The 26,608-nt window shown below is 35.5% G+C and overlaps 1 pseudogene; it reads right to left on the bottom strand.

Annotated features, from left to right (window-relative positions):
• Positions 1-7,813: 7,813 nt before the first annotated feature.
• On the bottom strand, positions 7,814-9,281 carry LOC142865703 (replication protein A 32 kDa subunit pseudogene; annotated as a pseudogene).
• Between the last annotated feature and the right edge of the window lie 17,327 nt (positions 9,282-26,608).

Genomic DNA, 26,608 nt, shown 5'->3' with positions numbered 1-26,608 from the left:
GTTCTTCCCACATATCCTCACACAGTGACCTCACTACCTTCATCCAGGCCCCTGATCAGATGGATCTCCCTAGGGGGACATCACCCACACCCCCCCCCCCACCATCCACTCTCCCTCCACTTATCCTACTTTACTCCTCTCCATCACAGTTACAGCTACCTGACATTATATATTTGGGTCAGTCACCAAAAACAGAATGAAAGTTCAGGGAGCCTGGGAACCCTCTCTGTTTTGTTTCCAGCCTTTTCTCCATTGCAGTAGGAATTATGACCTGAATGGATGAATGTAGATTTTGCTCTTCTGTTACCATGTAAACTCCTGAGTGTAGAGCATTCTTTGGCTTAACTTGTTTGGCTGCCGCGTGTATTTTTCTTACATATAGGCCAGTACTGTCTCTTCCCATGGCTGGTTCCTGCTTGGCATCCAACAGAACATTCTTAAATACTGAAAATGTTCTGTATCCGTGCTGTAGTATAAGCTATAGCCTTTAACCACATGTTGCTATTTAAAACTCTTGTGCTATTTAAAGCTCTTGAAAACTGTCTAATGAAACTAAAGCACTGAATTTTTTATCGTATGTAGTTCTTCAGAATCTTTACTGTATTTGTGAGAGGATTTCAATTTCTAGAACTTTAATTAAGAAAAAAATATTTCAAAATTACAGGTTCAAATGCAACAGTGCTCATGCTCTCTCTTCCAATGTGTCAAGGCTCATATTCTAGAACTCTTTTATGATACCGTAGTAAATCCTGGTGAAATGCAAATATAATTATTTACTGAAATTAAAAGAAGAAGGGCAGGGAAAAAATGAACTTGAAGTGCTGGAAATATCCTTGTGAATAAATTCAGTGCAATTATGTACAGATTGTGAACATAATGCTCTTTCAAACTTTCTTCACAGTTAACAAAAAAGGAACAAGCACAGCAGAACAACCTGACATCAAGGGTTGTGTCATCCTTTAGTCCTGTTTCACAGAACCCAGGATCCCTGGCTTCTTTTTGTCCTAACCATGGTGGAAATTCTGGTCCTTTCTGAAAACATCACAGTCATCCTCCTCATTCACCCCTACCCACCTCTCCACTGCAATATATATTTTCTGATCAGCAAGCCATCTGTCATGTAGCAATTCTATATGTCCATGTTTGTTCCTCAAATGGCCCTCAACTTTCTCTCTAGGGATCATCACATCTCTCTCACTGACTTTGGCATTCATTTCTTCCTTCTCATCACCCTGTCAGCAGCAGAGTGTCAGATGCTGGCCGTCCTGGCTTAGCACTGCTACGTGGCCATCTGTCACCCATTGTGCTACCCCATCCACATTCCCCATGTCCTCTGTGTTCTCCTGGTGCTTCCATCTTGGCTGAGGGTAGTGCTCGATGCGTTGATATCTGTGCTCTGCCCTCTGACTTTCCATTACTTCACATCCAGGGAAGGTCGTCATTTTGTTTCTGAGATCCCAGCTGTATTTAAACTAGTCTCTGTTGACACTTCCCTCTATATCAGGGTCTTTTTATCCATGGTGTTAGTTTTCTCTTCCCTCCTATCTTAGCTATTACGGCCTCCTATGTATTTATACTGTCCACTCGACTGGTGACAGTCTCAGGCCAGGGACGCATGGAAACCCTGGTTACTTCTCTCACATGCCCCTGGAGTCTCTATTCTATGTGGCTGCCTTTAGCAAGTACCTTCTACAAAAGTGCCATTCCCCTGAGAAGGAGAAATGGTCTCTGTCACCTACACCATACTAATGACAATGATCAACTCTCTCATCTATAATCTGACAAACGGGGGTGTCTCTGGAGCCCCCAGGAGAGTTCTCAGAAAATAGAGAATATGACATATTTAACTATCCACTAAAATTCAAATCTAAAACAATGAAACACATACATTGAAATGGTGGAATTTACCGTATGTAGAGAGACATATTCATATGCATTTAACTATAAAGCCAGATATTTTGAGGAACAGATAATAGACAAAAAGAAATGATCCTGTCTTGAAAGTTGATATGTAAATAGGTCATTTTCTTCCTGTTACTCATTTCTGTATTTGTACTCCAATATAATATATTTGGAATGTGGCTTATTCATGTACTATATGAAATATCCATTTCTTATTCCTATGCAATCATCTTATTGGTCATTGCTATTTATTTTTATATTTTGTTTTTAATTGACAAATAATTTTTTATGTATAAGTCGGACACAGTGTGATGGTTTTATCTAGGCATACTTTGGGAAAGAAATGATAAAGATAATTGACATTTCTCAAAAGAGACTAATGAATGTTCAACAGATTTAAGTCAAAATGCTCAACCTATCTAATTATCATGGAAATTAAAGTTAAAGCCACAGTGAGCTATTACCTCACACCTATGATAATCCCTATTCTCAATATGATGAATACTAGGTGCTGGTGAGGACGATGAGAAAAGGAAACACTTCCATATTGTTGCTGTGAATATAAATTAGGACAAGCAAATTTATTTCTATTTCAATAAATTTATGGGGTACCAGTCGTGTTCTGTTTTTTTTTTTCTTTGATGAATGTATGAATTATACAGTGTTAAATTCAGGACATTTAGTGTATCATTCATTCAATGAATATAGGTTTCACCCAGTACATGAGATTTGATCCCTCAATCCCAATCACCATCCTCCCTTCTGAGTCTTAAAAATCAATTTTCTCATTACCGCCAATGTAGAGAATAGTATAGAGATTTCTCATCAATGAGAATTGAATTACCATATGATCCATCACTCCCAATTCTTCATGCATATTCAATTGAAGCAAAACCAGTATGTAGAAGATATATCTGTCCTTCCACGTTCATTACAACAATATTCATTCTAGCCCAGGTATAGAAGCAGCTTAAGTGTCCACCAGCACATGAGTGGATGAAGAAAATGAGGTGAATTTACACAATGAGCCTTCAAACAGAATGAAATTCTGTCATTTGTGACAACATGTTTTGAACTGGAGGACATGATGCTAAGTAAAGTAAGTCAGGCACAGAAAGACAAACACTGTATGATCTCACTTATCTGTGGAATCTAAAGAAAGCCGATTTCTTAGTGGGAAGTGTGGTCACCACAGAGAATAGGATGGGGAAAGAGAAAATCAAAGGGTTCAAAGTATCAGTTTGTGCATTTTTAAATATTCATAGACCTCTAAAAAGAAATACCATGATATCCTTACATAATTATATCCATTAAAATGTAGTTATCTTCTAATGCTACCATTATAGACAATATACTAAATTATATATTTTAACGTATAATTTTTCTTAAATTTGAAATTTTTCTAAAGTCACCCTAACCCTAAGTACCTGGCATGAGATTACTACATCAAAATTTATTGATGCATTTATAATTTTTAAATAAACTTGACTTTTTGCTTAAGTGACTTTGAAATCATTACTTGTTTGACCTTTATATTTGCTTTGTGACTCAATATTTGGAATTTTTATAAAATTTAGGAAAGATGTATGTTTTTTATTTTTATATTTTTTATTTCAAAAAAATATGAGAGTACAAATATTTTAGTCACATTTTATAGCTTTGCCTCTCGGTAGCAAGGATCAGAGGTGTGCCCTTCCCCTCCGTGATGATCAAGGCATCTTTCAGATGTGGGCTTACCCAAAACCCCTGAATCTCTCTTGAACACCACCACCATTTGAGCACCATAGTGTTAATCAGTCAGTACCAACTTGATGGCAAGTACGTGTGGAGCCATTCTTCTGAACTTGTGTCACTTCACTTTGGATAATGGGCTCACTCGATCCGGGAAAATATAAGCAGTGCTGGCTCACTGTCATTTGTTAAAATTGAGTAATATTTCATTGTAAACATATACCAAATATTAATAATCCACTCATGAATTGATGGGCTCATGTGTGATTTTTATTTTTAGATTTTAAAATTGTAACATGCTCATTAATTTTATTTCATCAGAATTTGTATCTTCAAAGGTGTAAGTTCTCATCAAATAATCAACATGTGTCCTGAAAATTTCATCAAACTATAGGAGTTCCCTCTAAGAAACCCCACGGGAAAGGGTGAACTGTAATGGAGATTGAAGCTAATGACATATTAATTTCCCTTAGGATATACCCTAGGTCACTTTGTAAACCTTATTATGTCTTGGCTGGGGAAACATTAGATTGATAAAGCATTCCCTGGGTCCTCAGGTAAGAAGTGGCTCAGGGTAGAATGAAGGGTTGAGCAGCACCGAAATGGAATGGCAGACGTATCCATCTCCCCAGGTGGAGCATTTTCTGGAAACAGCACCAAAACATGGCATCATTGTCCTAAGAAGAGCCAGAGATCTTAACTATCTGCCTAAGTTTTGTAAATCCTTTTGAAATAGTTTTAAAAAGGACTTTTTTAAGAAATGCTTTTTCTGAAACTGAGAAAGATGACTTTGAAATGAAATATCAAGGAACATAGTTCCCTGTCATGCAATTTCCATATAAAGATGGGATCCAAACTTCAGTGAGCATCTATCTTTAAGTTGCAAAATTATCTTTTCCTGCATTGACTTCAGAAGCTTGTTTTTTATTTGAATTTAATCGATTACCAAAAAAAGAGAGTCTCACTAATTACCCAGTAAGTTTATGGTGCACTGTTTAGGACAAATAGGGCTGTCTAGACTTCTTTTTCCTTTCTTCAGAGCTAATTATTATTTATCTAGATAACATGTATGTAAAAATACAGGTGCGACTTTATGTGTCCCTTTGCAATCTCTCAGTGGATTGTCACTGTGCACATCACATTCTGCTTTAATTGAGTAATAAAAGGGTTTTCTTTTAATTCCCTTTTAACTTTGTGAAGAGGTTTTCTTATTTGGAGACTCTTGACTTTTAATATTTCCTGAACACTTTCCAGAATTAAAAATGCAACATAAACATAAAATGTGTCCACCACTTCTAAATTAGAATGGCTTTGAATATTAGATTCCTTCTTGAGCTTCCAGTCTGTAACCTGCAACTCTGCAGCAGAGAGCTTCACTGTCCCCACGTCTACACACAATAAGTTCTCTAGGCCTCTTTTGTGTCTACTGTCCCTCCAGAGCATACTTAGTCCAGTTTCCTGTAAATACACTCTCATAGGATAATAATCAATAGCTCTATCCTGTCTCTAAATGCATCTCTCATCTTTAGCACTGAAATCGATTCAGAGACCATGGGGCTCAGACACAACGGGAACAAGATAATGCAGACTTGGTTGGACACGTAAACTCCCTTTCTGCCTTCTCGTCTTGCCCAAATGCCAGGAAATGTGCAGTGAGCCCTACTGAATTCATGCCTCCCTGGAGACCTAAATCTGGTGCTCTGAATTCTGGATCCAAGGTTCCTCAGGATGCATTTGAGCAGCTAGCTTCCAAAGAGGAATTTCTCTTCCTGTTTTCATTCCCTCTCTGTTCATGCAAAACATACAAAAGTTCAATCCAAACTAGACCTGGCCTGAACCTGGAATTCACAAGACAGTGAGATACTATGGACTGAGGAAGGACCAAAATCTCAGGGGAGACATATGCTTCAGTGTAAGAGATCAACATGGACTTGTAAGTTGACTTTGAAAGGACCTATTTGGAGTGAGTGTAAAGAATTTTCTAGATCTTGTGTAGTGTCATATTATAGTTGTGTGAGAAGAATAGAAAGAATGGCACTACACCTAAATTTTTCTGTAAATTATTGCACACTTACTACTCACCTTTCTGGTATAACAAGGATTAAATCACACTATGTAAATGCTGTTCACAGTGCAACAAACCATACTTCTGAGCACATAGCACATGCTCAGTAGACATTGCATTACGCTGCTCTTCACTTTGGAAATTAAGCATATGTTGTGATGAGCGTTGGGAAAAAGGCAGTATGTATGCTGTGCTTGCTTTCTCTACCAGAATGCTACTAATAATGGATTTAGGTTGAGAGACATCAGCACCAAAGGGGGACCTGACAAAGAACCCAATGAATGTACCCCTTCCACACCAGCAGACCACATTTCTTGGAGTGAGGCCCACAGTACCACATGATTTATATTCACAGTGATGTTTCAGAGACAATTTTAAGGTAATTCCCTCTCAGTCCAGGATTTCAATTAGGATAACCTGGCTATATTGAAGAAACACCATCACCTGCCTGTTGGGCTGTATGGGAACATTCATGTGTTTTTAATTGTGCCCCAAATAATTCTAATTTCATAATAGGGTCAATCATTAGGACTCATGCATACATTCATGAGAATTGAGTTGAGCCTTTGTTCAAGAAAGAAGTCACAGTTTCTGCTCTATTGAGTTTGGTAGAGGCAGATCAGTGTGGTCCATATTCCCACTCCTGTTGCAGAAACTCCTGGCACCTGTAGCAGGGGGAGGTAACCGGAAGAAAAGACAGTAGAACCTCCCATTTTGGTCTCCATGAATTAGCTGATTATAGCTGACTCTTTACTGTGAGTAAGAAAAAGTGAGTGTAGCTCTTCTGCATTTTATGTTCTTCCTGCCTGTCAGTGTTGTGGAAACAAGGGGAGAAATTGTGCTGACTCCTTTCAGGGCAGTCTCAAGATTTAATTCTCATTGTTAATTCCAGTCACTCATATGTCAGAAGCAGTTCTCATAACTCATTTTCCTTGTAGTCAAATGAATATCTCTCTCTATGGCCACTTGGGAAATATGTGTCTTTTTACAGGAGATGGTGACATTCAGGGATGTGGCTGTAGAATTCTCTCCAGAGGAGTGGGCATGCCTTGACGATGCTCAGCGGAATTTGTATAGGGATGTGATGCTGGAGAACTATGGAAACCTGGTCTCCCTTGGTGAGGATCACTTATATACAGAATTCCTGGCCGGGCGCGGTGGCTCACGCCTGTAATCCCAGCACTGTGGGAGGCCGAGGCGGGCGGATTGCTCAAGGTCAGGAGTTGGAAACCAGCCTGAGCAAGAGCGAGACCCCGTCTCTACTAAAAATAGAAAGAAATTAATTGGCCAACTAATATATGTATATAGAAAAAATTAGGTGGGATGGTGGTGCATGCCTGTAGTCCCAGCTACTCGGGAGGCTGAGGCAGCAGGATGCTTGAGTCCAGGAGGTTGAGGTTGCTGTGAGCTAGGCTGACGCCACGGCACTCACTCTAGCCTGGGCAACAAAGTGAGACCCTGTCTCAAAAAAAAAAAAAAAAAAAAAAAAAAAAATATATATATATATATACAGAATTCCTATTCCACATTAAGCCCATTTTTTTTATTGATAGTTTTTTAAAAGTTTCTAATTTACATGAATTTTATTTATTTATTTATTTATTTATTTATTTATATTTTAGTCTGTTATGGGGTATGAGAGTGAAGGTTACTTATATTGCCCATGCCACACTCTCCCCTCAAGTAAGAGCTTCAAACATGTCCATCCCCCAAACGTTGCACATCTTACTCGTCGTTGTATACACCCATCCCCTCCTTCCCCCTCCCACACTCCCGACACTCCATAAATGTTACTCCTACATGTCCGCTTAGGTGTTGATCCATTAATATAATTTGCTGGTGAGTACATGTGGTGCTGGTTTTTTCATTCTTGAGGTACTTCACTTAGAAGAATGGGTTCCAGCTGTATCCAGGAATATACGAGAGGTGCTATATCACCATTGTTTCTTAAAGCTGAGTAGTATTTCATGGTATACATATACCACATTTTATTAATCCACTCATGAATTGATGGGCACTTGGGTTGTTTCCATAGCTTCACAATTGTGAATTGTGCTGCTATAAACATTCGAGTGCAGGTGTCTTTTTCATAAAGTGACTTTTGATTTTTTTTTTTTTTTCTCCTCAGCCCCTCAAGGCCACCACTACAGACCCTCATCTTCTTATAAACACACTGTCATGACAAGCAGGTGAAGGAAAGTGCAATTCTGAAAATAATGCCACATAACCAAAGTAGGAGACAAAAACAGGCAGAGGCCAGTGGGTTTGTTGGCTAGTGCTCTACTCACAGGCCCGAGTCCTGCTTATCTTCTTTCAGTAGAAAACCTTTTAGGAATAGAAACTCCCGAGCATTATTTGAGTACTCTCTTGGTAGCATACTTCTTCCAATTCCTTCTATCCTGATGTTGTAACTAGCTTACTTGTAACTTCTTCAAGAAATTCCACCCTGGATTATATCCCTGTCAGTTGCCCATAGCCCTTTGAGCTTCAAAACAAACAACAAAACTATAGAAGAGCAGTAAGTTTCAAAAGGACGTCAGCTGAGGCCTTTTACAGATGAAACCTACTTCCTAGAAGTCACCTGGCCAATATATACGCACAGCTGGAGACAACAGACTGTGAAAATAGGTCCAGCTGGAAAACAGATACCCAATTTAGATCTAGTTATTCTGCATCTGTGGATTTGAAGTGATCATCATCCACCGTAGAATAGATGTGTCCCTCATTGCTCAGAAAATCCACAGCTTGCTTGATTGAGGCTACAGACATATGTTTGAGTTGGTTCTTGAGATCATGAAAGTTCAATCCTTCAGGTCTTGGGCAAGCCTTAATCAAATTCAGCACCTGGTTTTGGCCAACAGTGAGGCCATTTGCTGGCATGAAGCTAGTCCCACCAAAGTTCCCTGCTTCACTCATTCCTGGGTTGCTGATAGGTGCTCTCCCTGCTGGGGGCTGGCTGTTAGATTTGCTCAGTATCATGTGTGCATTGACTACTTCCAGAATATGTGTGGTAAACTCATTCATATCCTCCAGGGGCATGATCTTAAAGGCTACCAGGCTCTTTTTGTTCTGAAAAGATCTCAGGTGGCCTGCCACTTTCACGTATGTTTCTGGAGGAACCACAGTGTTTTCACCGCTGGTATCATCTGTGTCAACCCACTGCCGAACATCCATGGGTGCAGCTGTCATGTCATCTATTTTATAAACAATGATCGGTTGGAGCCTTCTCTGCATGTCTAATTATCCCCACAATAATGACCTGTGAAATCTCAACATTCCCAATTTTGAATGCTTCATCAACCAGAGTGGCGGAAAGCAGCTGAGATATAGTACAGGGCACAATGTGCTGGGCTCGGGCTCTTGATTTCTTTTCGGCCTGAGAAGGTGTCGGCGATCCAAAGCCTCCCGGGGACTGTGTGTAGCCGCCGGCTCCCCCATACGTGGAGCTGCCGTGGCTATCGAATCCACCGCTATTCCGCATCTTGGTCGCGACGCCCTCAGGAAAGAGGCCCAGAAAGTTCAGGTCTCGTGGGTTCCCAAACACCTCAGAATCCCGTTGCTGCTGCAGCGGTGTTTGTACTTCTGTCTCGTGACTTTTGATCTTCTGGGTAGATGCTCAGTAATTGAATTGCTGGATCAAATGGTAGATCTACGTGTATCGCTTTGAAGTATCCCTATATTGCTCTCCACAGAAGCTGAACCAGTTTGCAGTCCCACTAGCAGTGTAGGAGTGTTCCTATCTCTCCACATATATGCCAATATTTATCGTTTGGGGACTTTTTACTGGAAGGTCATTCTTACTAGAGATAAATGATATCTTCTTGCAGTATGCTCAACATCTCTGATCATCAGGGAAATGCAAATCAATTTATTCTTAATGTATTTTTAATTTTTTATCTGTTCTATGTCTATGTTGTATAATATTAGAATCCAAGGTTCGGAATAACATAGCAGCATTTCAATTTCTCTACATTCTCAACATATGTATGTATGTATGTATGTGTATATACGTTTACTTATTTAAAAGTTCTCAATGTAATCAAAACGTTCCCAAACAGCAAATGTTGGTGTGGATGCAGAGAGAGGGGAACACTCCTACACTGCTGGTGGGACTGAAAACTAGTTCAACCTCTGTGGAAAGCAACATGAATGAATTTTATATCCATGCTTTTAAAGAAAATTTGAAGATTTTGGTTCATAAAATGAAATCATTAGATGTCTCATGTTATCTTGAACCTTTCCGTTTGTTGGGATTTCACACTAGATTAGTGGTTACTCTAGCAATCAGGGTATAAAATTGTTGTCTGCACCTTGGAATAGAATTTCCACCTCTTATTTATTTGGTGCTAGTGGGAATTGGTGCTCTAGTCATAAATTAGATCAATTTTTATCATTCTACAGGGTCTGTGAGAAAGCAATATGTTGCAAAGGAATTTTCTAGAACCTTCTCTAATATTCTCTCTACTAAGGATAGTACTGCATTAGTAATTGGAAAGTCTTCAGCAAGAGTCATGTGAAATTTCTCTAATGAAACAGGTCTTGCCGAGTCAAAGCCAGAGCTGATCACATGCCTGGAGCGAAGGATAGAGCCCTGGATTATGAAGAAAGAGGAAACAACAGCTAAATATCCAGGTAGGTGAGATTCAGTGAAGCAGATTAACAAATGTTAGAGAGCCAAAAGTCAAGGAGGAAGGCAGATATTAAAAAGTGGGTTGGAATATTCTGCTCTTTTGGAAATGATTTTTAGAAGCCTGTGTATGTTCCTCTTTATCTCACAGAAGGACATCTTCTGTCCCACGCTCTTAAACTCTCTAAGAACTCTACCCATGCAGTGATCTTCCTTAGAATTCAGTGAGAGCCAAACTTGTTGTCATGGCTTATAAGGGAATACATTATCTATCAGCATTTCTATTGCTTAGGAGTTATGGGACTATCTGCATATTTTAAAGACCATGACATTAAACCATCTTTGACAGTATTTCGGTTTTCTGTCCTTTCTGGAGTACAGTGGCTGATCATAGCTAACCGCAACCTCAAACCTATGGGCTCCAGAGATCCTACAACCTCTGTCTTCTAAGTAACTAGATCTATGGGCGTGAGCTACCATTTTGTTATTATTATTTTCTTATAAAAATGGAGTCTCCTCATGTTGCTAGGGCTGGTATCAAGATCCTGGCTTCCTTCTTGCTTGGTCTCCCAAAGTGCTGGCATTATCAGGGTGATCCTCCATGTCCAGGTCCATGTTTTAAGTTCCTTTTGATGCCTCATTTCTGAAATGTGTAAAGGGGAATAGTGAAGATGTTGGGATTTGTTTCTGCAATGCAAGAAACACTAGGGAAAGATATTTATATTTTCTGCATCATGATTTCCAATTCTACGTTTTCAGAGGCAATCCTACAGAAAGTCAGATTCACTAATTTTGTACAAATGCATATCCTCATCCTAAATGTAAAAATATCTAATGTTATTTGACTAAAAAAAACTTTTTCTAGTATAAAATGAGAGTAAAATTTCAGCTTTATTATACCCAAATACCCAAACTATAATGTAGTTTATTTTCTCTGTTCACCTTATATAATTATAATTCTTAAATACACTGTCTCATTCTGTGCTTCAAGTAACTGAATATATTTATACTCCCAATTGATACATAATACTTTGATAACTTATGTTCCATAATTTCCTCCTATTTAGTAGCATCAGAAAATATGTGTCACTCATATGTGTGTGTGTGCATATATTTCTGTGTGTGGGGTGCTTAATGGGTGGAAGTCTCCACAAATAATATTTGTATAACTGCATAAATTTATTGTACACACTGTAGTGATATGATGTGTGTATGAATGGTAAAACAATATAATTAAGGTAACAAACATATATATCATCTCACATACTTATCATTTAATTATAGTGAGAACATTTATTAATAGTGAGTTCTATGGTCTGAAAAATTTTAAGCGTATAAAACATTATTAATAACTCTAATCATGTTGCCATACAATAGATCTCCAAGATCTATTCATCTTATAACTAAAAGATTTTACCCTTAAAATCTCCTCATTTTTCCTTACTCTACACCCTGGAAACCACTGTTTTACTCTTTACTTTTGTAAATTCAGCTTTAAAAATATTATCCATAGCAGTTTTTATCTTTCTGGGAATGGCTGATTTTACTTAGCATAATGCCTCCTATGTCCATCCATGTTGTTGAAATGGCAGGATATTTATCATTTTCATGGCTTAGTAATATTATATGGTAGGTGTTTGTACAGTCATTTTTTATTCTATTCATCAAAGCAGGCATTTAGTTTGTTTCCATTTTCTTGGCTAATGTGCATAATGCTGCAATATATATGGGGGTGCAGAATCTTCTTCAGATACTGATTTTACATGAGTATACTCATAGGTAAAATTGGTGAATGATGAGGCAGTTGTATTATTTATATTTTTTAACAAATCTGTATGATGACACTATCCATTTATAATCAATAACAGTCTACAGGGATGGATTTCCTGCACACTCTTGTCCTCACTTATTATGTCTCTTGTTTTGGACATTAGCCATTTTAAAAGTCTACAAATTTGAAGAATGTGGCAAAGCCTTTAACCAGTGCACATACCTTACTCCACATAAAAGAATCCATAGTGGAGAGAAACCCTACAAATGTGAAGAGTGTGGCAAAACCTTTACACGGTGCACACACCTTACTCGACATAAAAGAATCCATAATGGAGAGAAACCCTACAAATGTGAAGAATGTGGCAAAGCCTTTTCCCAGTCCTCAATCCTTATTCATCATAAAAGAATACATACTGGGGAGAAACCCTACAAATGTGAAGAATGTGGCAAAACCTTTACACGGTGAACACACCTTACTCGACATAAAAGAATTCATACAGGAGAGAAACCCTACAAATGTGAGGAATGTGTCAAAGCCTTTACCCAGTGCACACACCTTACTCGACATAAAAGGATTCATACTGGAGAGAAACCCTACAAATGTGAAGAATGTGGCAAAGCCTTTACTTGGTGCACACACCTTACTCGACATAAAAGGATTCATACTGGAGAGAAACCCTAGAAAGGAATAGAATCTGGCACAGCCTTTATCCAGCTAAAAGGCCTCACTCTACATAAATGGATCCATAGAGCAGAGAAACCATACAAATGTGAGGAATGTGGCAAAGCATTTTCCCAGTGCTCACACCTTAATCTACATGAAAGAATTCCTATCACTGAAAAATTTTACGATTGTGAGATTTGTGGCAAAGTCTTTAATATTTGTTCACATCTTATTCAACATCAAAGAAATCATACTAGATAAAAGTTAGATAAATGTAATGAGTATGTAAGTGCTTTTCCAATGTATTAGCCTTAAAATGCACAACAGTACTGAAACTTAAAGTAAAATATAATGATGTAGACTGCTGACAATACCTTTAGTTATAACAGATCTTACCAGATATGGGAGAACTTACACTGAAAGAAATGCTCCAATATATTCTAAATATTGCTCAACATCAGAATAATATTAAAGAATAGAAACCTTACAAATATAATGAATGTGAAAAAATATTTATGCAAAAGATATACCTTGGAGAACACAAAAAGAGTTGATACATAAAACTACTTTAATAAATTTCAGAATGCAATTAATCAAGAATCAAATATAAACATATATCCGATGACTCGCAGTGCAATACACTAATGCACTAACACATTCACACATTTCTTTAAACCAGGTTGTTCATTATAAAGAACTACCCAGTTAAAATAGTTAGTTGATTTATTTGTATGTTAGCTTTAAAACGAGAGAGATTTTCTGAGAGTTATAATTACATGTAAAATATACTTTCTTGTCAGTGTGGGGTGAAATTGTAATAAAGTGAAATTTTGTTTTGCTATTTGTGACAAGCAAATACTGATATTATTCAACTTTAAATACAATCGATGGTATGCTTTCATTCTTAGCGTGCATGTGAATGTGTGTGGTTAATGATAGCTACATCACATTTATTAGAGGGCTTTCTCTATTAAGTAGGCATTATTCATGTACTTTTCTATGGAAAATTAAAAACACTGAAATGTAAGATTTACTAAATTGAGAGGTACTATGGAGTTTTCTTATAACAAACAGTATTTTAAGTGATGTATGATGTAGGTATACAGATTAATATTCTCCTCATAATCAGAATGAAAAAATTACAATATGAAAAATAACTTGTTTTAATATTGCACATTACGATAATAAAATAGAATGAAATTTGGAATGTTTTTAGATTGCATGTGAACTTAATTTGTTTCATTAAATTAAAAATATTTTTAATATGTCAAACATGTTGTAGATAGAATGAAGTGTTATTTTGCACCAACATTAATCTATCCCCTGTTACTCAATGTTGGAGGTAATGGATTATAAAAATGTACTGTTGGGTTACACAGTACAAAGACATCATTTGTGATCCTTTTTATTAGTTGCTCTACTTTGAAGAATATTGTTCCCAAAGCTTTTTTTAATCATATTTATACTTATATTGTTGCTGTAATGCTTACAATAAAGATTTTGCACTTAATGAAAAGCGATACATTCCTGAACATGGAATGACTAGTTGTTACATTCTATCCTACATTTTTCTTTCAACATGCAACTTGCTTGGCCAGTAAAACAGAAATAAGCATATTTTTTTAATTTATATTGAATCAAGTATACAAATACATCATGGTTAAGTTGACCTATAGTTGCAGTATATTTACAGAGTGAGTAATTATGTTTGTTTGAATGTGGATATATACTTATTTTGAACAGAAAAGAAGAAATATTAGACTAAATGGGTAATTTCCAAAGTGTTGAGAATTTACTAGCAAACTAGAAACTTCAAAGAATCTGAAAGGAAATATTTTGTTCCCTTTATATTGAATTAATTGTTTAAAACCCTTAAGCCTCTGAATGGGAACCTGCCCATGCCAATCCCCTGTTCTTACATGCTTATTACTCATGCTAGGCCTACTATGATTTTTTATTATTTCAAAGTTCATTAAGTATTGGTTATGTGATGTGATCTGCAATTACAGCAAAGATTGTTATAAAACTTACTGGTGCTCATAAAATTACCTGAAGGTATGAATAATTCCACAGTATAGTAATATCATTTTACTTAGTACATTCTACCTTTTCATTCTAATTTGGGAAGCATATTGAAAGCACTTTTTTGGTTACTGTTTCTTTTACTTTTGGTCATCGGACTAATTGATTTATTGATTTATCAGGCTACTTTGTTCAGGTAAACACTAAGAAGGATTTATAAATTATGGAGTTGATTTTATATTTAAATAGGAGAAAAAAGTACAGGACAGTGTTAGATATGTAATAGATGCTTCATAATTAGCAGTCGATATGTCTGTGGGAGTGAGCTTGTGGCCGCAGAGAAGAAATTGAAAACGTCCAGGGTAAAAAAAAGTCATTGATTTTGCATGTGGAGCGAAGGGACAAACAGAACAACCAACTCTCGGAATTTATAAGTGGAAATTCTGCTTCTTTCATTTCATAATTATCTCCAGTTTTTTTGCCATTTTTTATCTTCATTCACTTCTGCAACTGTATCTAAGCCATTCTTGTTTTGGCCTCTGCTTGTGCTACAATATTCTCACCATTGTGCTCACCCCCAGCCAGTTCACACAGTACCTTAAAAGTTCTGATGAGCAGTGTAGAATATTTTTAATTTCATGAAAAAAAATTTAACTAGAGAGCTTGAGACCATTTACAGGCTATACATACAGCATTCTGATTATTTAATTAAGATTAGAGAATTTCAGTTTCCTAAGGTTAAAGTTAGAGCCTTAAAGTCCAAAGAAAGATGAACAATTCTGAATGCCAGAGGATTAAATCAGGAACTCAGCATTGTTTGCTTTGTAAAAGCAAACTGTTACTTGATCCTAACATATAATGCCATAAATATGAAAATAATTACAAGAAGTGAAGCATTACAAAGTGTATGATGCATATCTTAAGTACTATATAAAGAAATATGAGAATTTGGCAATCTCTTAATAGGGAGTTTAGGTAAATAGAATTGAATTTAATTTTCTATGAATTACTTATAGTACAACATATGCATCCATCTAGAATCTACTTATGAGTGTGTATTTTCAGGGTTAGAACATAATAGAATGATTTATCTGGATTGAAAATATTTGCAATAATCTTTATGTGATATTTAAATCTTAGATAATTTATTTTACATAACTTCAGCTTCCTTTATTTTAGTAGGTGCAGGGTACAGTACACAGTTCTCACTTTTAGTCATCTACCTTTGGCCAACAATTCAGTCATTCTCTCTAAAGAAATTTCAGGGATCATGGCTACTTTTCGATTGAAAATTTCATTAGTGATTTTGATTGAAATCTTGTTATCTGTGCTCACAGTGGCCAGAGGGGAGACAGTAAGCACCACATACCTCTTCAGTCCTCTTCCATAACATAATCTTCAGCACCAGGAAGTCCAGGTGTCTTTACCTTCAAATAAAAGCATTAAAACCCCTTTCATGTTCTATGCTGAATTATGAATCTGTTGGTAAATAACAGAATTCCCTTGCTTATGACAGACAAATGGAATGGCAAAAGCAGCACTCTCACTCTGTTGCCTGGGCTAGAGTGCCATGGCATCAGCCTAGCTACAGTAACCTCAAACTCTTGGACTCAAGCAATCCTTCTGCCTCAGCCTCCCTAGTAGCTGGGACTACAGGCATATGCCACAATGTCCTGATGATTTTTCTATATACTTTTATTTAGCTGATAAATTTATTTCTAGATTTAGTAGAGACATGGTCTTGTTCTTGCTCAGGCTTTTTTCAAACTCCTGACCTTGAGTGATCCTCCTGCCTTGGCCTCCAAGAGTGCTAGGATTACAGGTGTAAGCCACTGTGCCTGGACAGCACAGACTCTCTTCACACCAAGAGCTCACTTAAAGAATTGGCTCAAATAGAAAGGTTAATTCCTTAGGATTGGAAATCTCCTGTGCAAATAGTTATATCTCCACCTAATTTTTTACAGTTCACCACTTGATGCAGGACTCAGATGTGTCAGAACCCTTAGCTAAATGAGTCTACAGACCCACCAGTAAAAATGTCTGGCACAAATTATGGGTCTACACCTCTCATCTCTCACAAATATCAACTCACAATGGATGAAAGACTTTATCCTATGGCATAAAACTATACAATTGTAAAAGAAAATGTTGAAAATACTCTTACATACTTCAGCCTAGACAAAAAATTTAGGAAGATTACCCCAAAATCAATCACATCAACAACAAAAATAAATAAATCAGGCCTCATCATACTAAAAAGTTTCCACACAGCCATTAAAAGTATAACTAGAGCAAACAAACAACCTAGAGAACGGGAGAAAATATTTGCATGCTATATATTCAATATATTTCTAATAGCTAGAATTTATACATAACTCCAGGAACTCAGTAAGATAAAATCAAACAACCTGATTAAAAGTGTGCGAATATATGAACAGATAGTTTTAAAAAGGACATGTACTATGGCCAAGAAGCATATGAAAAAAGTGTGTACATCTCTATTCATCAAGGAAATGCAAATGAAAACCAAACTGAGATATCCCTTAACTCCAGTGAAAATGGCTTTTATCAATAAGCCCCAAATAAGTGTAGGTGTGGATGTAGAGAGGTAGGAACACTTATATATTACTAGTGGGACTGCAAACTGGTAAATCTCTCTGGAAAGTTATATGGAGACACAGGAAAGTACTAAATTTAGAACATCCATTTGATCCAGAAATCCCACTACTTGGTATCTAACCAATGTAAAAACGTCATCCTATAATAAATACATCTGCACTTGAATGTTTATAACATCAAAATTTACAATTGCAAAGAGGTAGAAACATCCTTGGTACTTATAAATACATTAATATAAATATATCTATAAATAAATATAAAATGTGATATATGTATACCATGGAGTACTACTGAGCCTCAAATTCAGTGGCTAAATGACACCCTTTTATATTATCCTTGATTGTGCTGGAGGCCTTTCTTTAAAGTAAACTATCACAAGAATGGAAAAACAAGCACCACAAATTGTCACTATCAAATTGTTACCAATCGATCAACACATATGTGAACAAATGGAAGTAAAATTCAGTGGGTATTGGGCTGTTGGAAGGGGGAGAAGGTGTTGGGAAAATCCACTCCTAATGAGTGTGGTGCACACGATCTGTGGAAGGGCACAGTTGTAGCTCTGATCAGTCAGCGCAAAAGCAATATACATATTCTAAATGATTTACTCCCGTAATATTTTGAAATTACAAAAACAATTTTGTAATATGTAAGAAAGTTTTGAAAAGTTCATCTCTGTATCTCTTTAAGATATTCTTTTTATCTTAATTATTGTAAAATCACAAAAATTGAAAGCTTAATTACTTTTAGTTGTTAACATCAGTCATGTGAGCTATATTTACATCATCATGTACTATATTGTCTGGAATGTATGTACTAAGTAAATGTGAATTTCAGTACACATGAGAAAACTACCTGTTTTGCCCATTGCCTAACTGCTGACAAAATGCATTATGTTTTCTGTTCCTAGCAGTGTAACAGCTTAGAAATATCCTATACATACAATCAAAATACATCTGTCTTATTGTGACTGAGGTTTCATTAAGCATATTGTCATCGAGGTTTATCTATATTATGGATGTTATTAGAGAATCTGTTTTTCCTTTAGCTGAGAAATAATCCATTATTTCTACATTTCAAATAGTATTTATCTGTTCATTTGGCAAAGGCAGTTTGAGTTGCTCTCATCCACTGACTTTTGTGAATTATGGTGAAATAAATATGCATATGAATAGAACTCTTTATTTTACAATATATGCAAGAGCTTATTTGTGTTTCTTTCTCATTCATTGGTCCAGGTGTCTCTGCCATTAGATAACTTCTTTGACTACTGTATCATTTTTTTTTATTTTTCTATTTTTATTTCAGCATATCATGGGGGTAGAAATGTTTAGGTTATGTGTGTTGCCTTCACCCCCGGAGTCAGAGTTTTAAGCATGTCCATGCCCTGATGGTGCATATCGCACTCCTTATGTTTGTATATACACATCCCCTTCTTCCCCTCCCACCTGCCCAACACCCGATAAATGTTATTCCTATATGTCCACTTAGGTGTTGATCAGTGAAACCAATTTTCTGGTGAGTACATGTGGTGCTTGTTTTTCTATTCTTGGAATATTTCACTTAGGATAATGGGGTTCAGCTCTATCCAGGAAATTACAAGAGGTGCATATCAGTGTTGTTTCTTATAGCTGAGTAGTATTCCAAAGTATACATTTTTAATGTTTTAAAATGGGTAAGTGTGGTACCTATAGCATTGCTTCTCTTTTTGATGATTGTTCACATCTTTGTGGTCTCTTTAGATTTCATATTATTTTGGGGTTTGCTATTTCTATTTTTGAAAAAATGAAATTGAGAATTTGAAAGGAATTGTATTTAATCTGTAGATCACTTTGGACATTTTCACAACATTAGGTCTTCTTCCCTTGAACAAGAATATGTTCAAGAGTGTGTTGTTTATTTTCCTATACTTTTGAATTTCTCTGTGTTTTTTGTGTCACTTATCTACAGTCTCATTCCATTCTGTTGAGAAATTAAACTGTGTAAAATTTCAATTTTCGAAAATTGGTTAAGACATGTTTTCTGTCTGAACAGGTAGATTTGTAGGAAGAATTTTTATGAGCTATCAAGAATATTGTATATTCTATTATATTCTATGTATGTGTGAGGACTTATTGTTCTCTAGTGATTTCAACTCTCTTGTTTTCTTATTAGTAATTTGACTGACCTTATTAGTATTGAAAGTGGAATACCATGCTATCCTATTATTTTTATGTTCATTTCTTGCTTCAATGGTGTCAACCCTTTTATATATTTGAGAACCTTTATGCGAGACATAGATAGATATCAGAGATATCAATTATATTTAAAGAGTTCTCAGTGAATGACCTCCTTTTATATTAAATGTCCTTGTTTGTCTCTTGTGGCACTTTAGACTTAAAGTATATTTTATAAACTAGAACATTTTGCACTTCAAAAGTCATGTGCCTAATATAATTTTGAACTCCACTGCTCTTGTATGCTGAACATTTTCGTGGTATGTCTTGTTATTTCCTGTCACTTTTTGTCTATTGCTTTCACCAGGTATGAAGTCAAATCTCTTTAGAGAGAATAGAGTTGGATTTTTTAATTTTTTTATTTAAATGTGTCTTCTGAGTAGAAATACTAATACATAAATATTTGCATAATTTTCTAAAATGGATGGATTCAAAATTGCACTAATATTAATTGTTTATATAACTTTTGTCACTATTTATCTTTATTTCCACTCCTTTTTCCTCATTCCACCTCACTGATTTTTATTGATATATTTTGTTTCTGTGGCCATCTTTGTTTGTGTACCTCTTTAAACATTTTCCTGTTGTTTCCTGTGAGAATTACCTAAAATCTTTTGAAGCTGCAACTTATGTTAAACTGATAACTACTTAACTTCAATTATACATAAAAACTCAAAATATTTATATCTGCCCTCAACTTCATGATATAGATGTCAGTAATTATGTCTCTTTACATATGTCAATTAACATGTGTGAATGATCATATTTATTTTGTCTTTCAAATTTGATAGCATAATTAAATGTTTTTGCACCATCAATATAATACTGCAGAATTTTATTTTTGATATGTGCATATCTTTACCAGAATGTTATGTAGTTGTCTTGGAAGATAGAAACCAGATATTCAAAGGCCATCGAAAACCAGATGTATGGACACATGTTCCATTGGTTTGAATCTCTTTTGAAAGGGAATCCAGAAAATGGAATTTACTGCTAAAGTGAGAACTATGTATAAGTGGGGAGGAAGAGTTTTGCTGGGTAAATGTAACAAATGTTCCTTCCCCTTCCATATGTTTCTTGGTGTCATACTCATCCTGGGTGCCTTGAAATATTACCACTTATGATTTCTCAATGAATCATGTTTGCAAATATATTTTGAATGTCATACATCTATGATGGAAGTAAGACTATGGTAGTCTATTGCACTTTCTTGCTAATGTGCTCTGTATAGTTTTGTATATTCAAATTATGAAGTATATTTACCTAAGTATAATTAGTGAGATACTTTGTTATTTTCATTTCTTTCAGAACTTTCTTCCCATTGCACTGAAGACCCAATGCCAGAGCAGGGCATAAAACATTCATTCCAGAAATCAATAATAAGACTATATGGAAGCTGTGACCAGGAAAATGTACTTTTAAGAAAAGACTGGGAGTGTGTTGATGAGTGTAAGAGGCAGAAAGTGGGTTATGATGGTCTTATCCAATGTTTGTCAGGTAACAATAGGAAAATCTTGAAAGGTTATAAATGTATAAAAATGTTTAGCAAGTCCTCAAATCTAAATAAACCTAAGATAAGAAATACTGGAGAGAAAAGTTTCAAACATAATGAATGTAGCAAACCTTTTATGCACAGCTCAAAAGTTCTTGGGCACTGGAAATTTCACACCATAGACAAACCCTGCAAGTGTGAAGAATGTGGAAAACCCTTTAACTGCTACACAAATCTCACTATACATAGGAGAATTCACACAGGAGAGAAACCCTATAAATGTGAAGAATGTAGCAAAGCTTTTACCCATTGCTCAATCCTTACTCAACATAAAAGAATTCATAATGGAGAGAAAACATACAAATGTGAAGAATGTGGCAAAGCCTTTACCCAGAGCACACACCTTACTGAACACAGAAGAATTCATAGTGGAGAGAAACCCTACAAATGTGAAGAATGTGGCAAAGCCTTTATCAAGATTGGAGACCTCAATAGACATAAACGAATTCATACAGGAGAGAAACCCTACAAATGTGAGGAATGTAGCAAAGCCTTTAGCCAGTGCTCAACCCTTACACTACATAAAAGAATTCATAGTGGAGAGAAACCCTACAAATGTGAAGAATGTGGCAAAGCCTTTATCAAGATTGGAGACCTCAATAGACATAAACGAATTCATACAGGAGAGAAACCCTACAAATGTGAGGAATGTAGCAAAGCCTTTAGCCAGTGCTCAACCCTTACACTACATAAAAGAATTCATAGTGGAGAGAAACCCTACAAATGTGAAGAATGTGGCAAAGCCTTTAACAAGATTGGACATGTCCATCGACATAAACGAATCCATACATGAGAGAAACCCTACAAATGTGAGGAATGTAGCAAAGCCTTTACCTGGTGCTCAACCCGTACTCTACATAAAAGAATTCATAGTGGAGACAAACCCCACAAATGTGAAGAATGTGGCAAAGCCTTTACCCAGAGCACACACCTTACTCAACATAAAAGGATTCATAGTGGAGAGAAACCATTCCAATGTGAAGAATGTGGCAAAGCCTTTATCAAGATTGGAGACCTCAATCGACATAAACGAATTCATAGTGGAGAGAAACCCTACAAATGTGAGGAATGTGGCAAAGCCTCTACCCAGTGCAGAGAACTTACACAACATAAAAGAATTCATAGTGAAGAGAACCCCTGCAAATGTGAAGAATGTGGCAAACCCTTTACCCAGAGCAAACACCTTACTGAACATAAAAGAATTCATAGTGGAGAGAAACCCTACAAATGTGAAGAATGTGGCAAAGCCTTTAACAAGATTGGACATGTCCATCGACATAAACAAATTCATACAGGAGAGAAACCCTACAAAGGTGAGGAATGTGGCAAAGCCTTTACCCGGTGCTGAACACTTAGTCTTCATAAAAGAAATCATAATGGAGAGAAACCATACAAATTTGAGGATTGTGGCAAAGCTTTTATCCAGTGCTCACACCTTAATCTATATGAAAGAGTTCATAACAGAAAAAAATTATATAAATGTGAAAATTGTGACAAAGTCTTTAATAACTGCTCCAATCTTACTCATCATCAAAGAAATCATAAAGTGAGATAAATGCAATGACTTTAGAAGTACTTTCCCAAAATATTAGCTTTAAAATACACAACAGTACTTATATAAACAATAATAATGTAGAGTGCCAACAATATCTTGAGTTATGACAGATTTTACTGGACATGGGAGAACTTTCACTGAAAGTAATTCTCCAATATTTTCTGAAACATTGATCAACATCACAAAAATTTTCATAGATAGAAACCTTACAAATATAATGAATGTGAACAAATATTTATGAGAGAACAGCAAAGAACTGATACTTAAAAAATATTTAGAGAACAGCAAAGAACTGATACTTAAAACTCCTTTACAGATATAATAAATTTCAGAACACATATAATCAATATTAAGTCTAAACAGATATCAGAGGACTCACAGGAAAATGTGCTGAGGCACTAACACATTTAAACATTTCTTTAAACCACGTTGTTGAGTATAGAGAATAACTCTGTTAAAATAGTTAGATAAAGTATTTTTATATCAATTTTAAAAACGAGAAATATTTTGAAAATTATAATGATGTGTAAAACATACTTTCTCATCAGGGTGGGATGCAAATGCAATAAATTATAATTTTTTTTGCAACCTTTGACAAGGAAATACTGATGTTATTCAACTTTAAAAACAGTAGATGCTATGCTTCATTTTTAGTGTGTATGTGAATGTCTATGGTTAACGATAGCTGCGTAACAGTTATTAGAAGTCTTTGTGTATTAAGTACTTATCATTCATCTACTTTTCCATAGAAAACTAAAATCACTGAAATGTAAGATGTATGAAATGGAGAGGTGCTGTGTGGTAGACTTCTAACAAACAGTATTTCTAGTGATATATGATGTAGGTATACAGATTAATATCCTTCTCATTAAAATCAGAATAAAACAATGACAATATTACAAATAATTTGTTTTACTATTTGTGCATTCGAATAATGAAACAGTGAATTTTTAAATATTTTTAGATTGCATGTAAACCTAATTTGTTTTATTAAATTAAGAAAGGTTTTTGTTGTGTCAAACATGTTGTTGATTGCATGAACTGTTAGTTTGTTACCAACATTAACCTATTCCATGTTACTCAAAGTTGGAGGCAATAGATTGTAAAAATGTACTATTGGGTTACACAGTAAAATTAAATCATTTGTGATCTTTTTTTCAGTGGCTCCAAATTTCTAATTCTTTGAAGAATAATGTTCCCACAAGTTTTATTTTTTATTATTTTTATAATTCATTGTCACTGTAATGCTTATAATAAAGTTTGTCCACGTAATGAAAAGCCATATATTTCTGAACGCTGAATAAGTACTTGTTACATTTTATGCTATGTTTTTCTTTCAACGTGCCACCCGTCTGGCCAGTTAAACAGAAATAAACACACTTTTTTATTTATACTGAATCAAATATACAAATACATCACATATAAGATGAACTTTGGTTGCAGTAGATATATAGAGTAAGTAATTATGTTTGTGTGAAGATGGATGTATACTTATTTTGAAAAGAAAAGTAGAAATATTGAAAAAAATAGTTAATGTCATAATTGTTCAGAATATACTAGCAAACTAGAAACTCCACAGATTCTGAGAGCAATATTTTTTGCTTTATGTTGAATGAATTTGTTTAAAATTCTAAAGTCTCTAAATCAGAACCTGCCCATGCCTATCTTCTGTTCTTACACAGTTATTACTCATGCTAGGCTTAATATATTATTTTATTAATTGAAAGTTTGTATTTATTGTATATATGACCTACTCTGCAATTATAAGAATGATTTTTATAAAATTTAATTGTGGCTCCAGGTAAGAGATTGAAATGTCCAGGGTGGAAAATGTCACTGATTTTCATGTGGAGTGATGAGACCTGCAGAACAAACAACTCTCAGAATTTATCAGTGGGAATTCAGCTTCTTTCATTTCTTAATTATTTCCAGTGTTTTGATTTTTTTTTTTTGGTCTCTTTTTATCTTCATTCCCTTCTAAAAATGTATTTATGCCATTCTTTTTTCTGCCTGCACTTGGGCTACAATATTCTCACTGTTGTACTCACCTGCTGAGAGTTCACATAATACTTTAAAGGTTCTGATGAGAATTATAGAATTAATTTAATTTGGTGAAAATCATTTAACTATAGAATTTGAGGGAATTTATTGTCTATACATGCAGTATTCTGATTACTTAATTAAGATTAGAGAGATTCAGAATCCTAAGCTTAAAGTAAGAGCCTTAAGAACAAAGACAGATATACAATTCTGAATGCCAGAGGATTAAATCAAGAACTCAGTATTGTTTGCTTTGTAAAAGCAAACTGTTATTAGATCCTAACATATAATGCCATAAATATGAAAATAATTTCAATAAGTAAAGCATAAATAAGTGTGTGATGCATACAGTAAGTACTATATAAAGAAACATGAGAATCTGGCAATCTCTTAATAGAGAGTTTGGGTAAATAAAGAAGTTTGAATTTAATTTTCTATAAAGTACTTATAGTACAACCTGTGCATCCATCTAGAATCTACTTATGAGTGTGTATTGTCAGTGTTAGAATATAATAGAATTATTTCTGTGTATTTAAAATATTTGGAATAATATTCATCTGATATTTCAATCTAGAGAATTTATTTTACATGACTTTATCTTCCTTTATTTTAGTGGATGTAGTACACAGTGCACAGTTTTCATTTTTAGTCATCTGACTTTGACAAACGATTCGGTCATTCTCTCTAGAGGAATCTCATGGATCATAGCTGCTTTTTGATTGAAAATTTCATTAGTGATTTTGGATGCAATCCTGCTTTCTCTGTTCACAGTGGCCAGAGGGGAGACAGTGAGCACCACATACATCTTTAGTCTCTTTCATAACATAATCATCAGTACCAGGAAGTCCAGGTGTCTTTAGCTTCAAATAAAATTGTTAAAGCCCCTTTCATGTTCTGTGCTGCATTATTAATCTGTTGGTAAATATCAGAGTTCCCTTGTTTATGAATGACAGGTGGAATGACAAAAACAGCACTCTCACTCTGTTGCCCAGGCTAGAGTGCCATGGCATCAGCCTAGCTCACAGCAACCTCAAACTCTTGGGCTCAAGCAAGCCTTCTTCCTCAGCTTCCCTAGTAGCTGGGATTACAACCATATGCCACAATGCCCTGCTGATTTATCTATATATTTTTATTTGGCTGATTAATTTCTTTCTATTTTTAGTACAGACACAGTCTTGCTCTTGCTCAGGCTGGTTTCAAACTCCTGACCTTGAGTGATCCTCCTGCCTTAGCTTCCCAGAGTGCTAGGATTACAGGTGTGAGCAACTGCACCCGGTCATCACAAACTCTCTTTACACCACTAACTCATTTAAAGAATTGGCTCAAATGGAAAGATTAATTCCTTGGGTTTGGAAATCTCTTGTGTGAACCATTATATCTCCGTGTAAATTTTTAAAGTTCACCACTTAGTGCAGGAATTAGATGTGTCAGAAACCCTAGCTAAATGAGTCCATGGACCCACCAGTAAAAATTGATGGCACAAATGATGGGACAGGAAATTTGGTTTGATATTAATGCTTAACTAAAATATGGTGATCAAGCTATTTCTCAAATTCAACAGTGCTGTATTAAGAATGGAAAATATAGCTTCTCTTAGACTGTATCTTCCTATATAAATGTTAAACAAAATGTTAATGAAACTCATGTAGATTTTATTGCTAGATTGTAAGAAAGATATGGTGCAAGAAATGGTTAGTCCTCCTAATTTAAGAAATATGGTTTTACATATATTGGCTTTTAATAATGTTAAATCTAAATGCCAGCGGCTTTATGCCCAGCAAAATTAAAGTGCATGGTGCCACCGCTGCCATGGCTGCTGAGCCACCAATGCTGTGGCTGTGC

The sequence above is a fragment of the Microcebus murinus genome, chromosome 31, assembly GCF_040939455.1.
Source record: "Microcebus murinus isolate Inina chromosome 31, M.murinus_Inina_mat1.0, whole genome shotgun sequence".
NCBI lineage: Eukaryota > Metazoa > Chordata > Mammalia > Primates > Cheirogaleidae > Microcebus > Microcebus murinus.
Note: the sequence above shows the minus strand (reverse complement) of the source record. Positions and strands in the feature narration are given on the sequence as shown.